The following is a 224-nucleotide window of genomic DNA, read 5'->3' as shown; positions in this document are numbered from 1 at the left end:
GCTCATCGCGGGGCTCGGGGTGTCGCCGTGCGGCGCTTCAGGCCGCTGCCCGCCGTAACAGCGGGCAGGCGTGTTCATTGTTTGACCGCAGCGGATGGTACGGCTGGGTTCTGCCCACCTTCCTCGCAACACACCGTGTGAAGAAGGGGTGCCTGATGTGAGAGAGCAGTGTTTCTGCTTTGGGGTGAACCCCTTTCTCTTACTGTTCTGTTAGCGGCGTTACA

Source organism: Gallinula chloropus (genome assembly GCF_964237585.1).
Source record: "Gallinula chloropus genome assembly, chromosome: 15".
NCBI lineage: Eukaryota > Metazoa > Chordata > Aves > Gruiformes > Rallidae > Gallinula > Gallinula chloropus.
Note: the sequence above shows the minus strand (reverse complement) of the source record.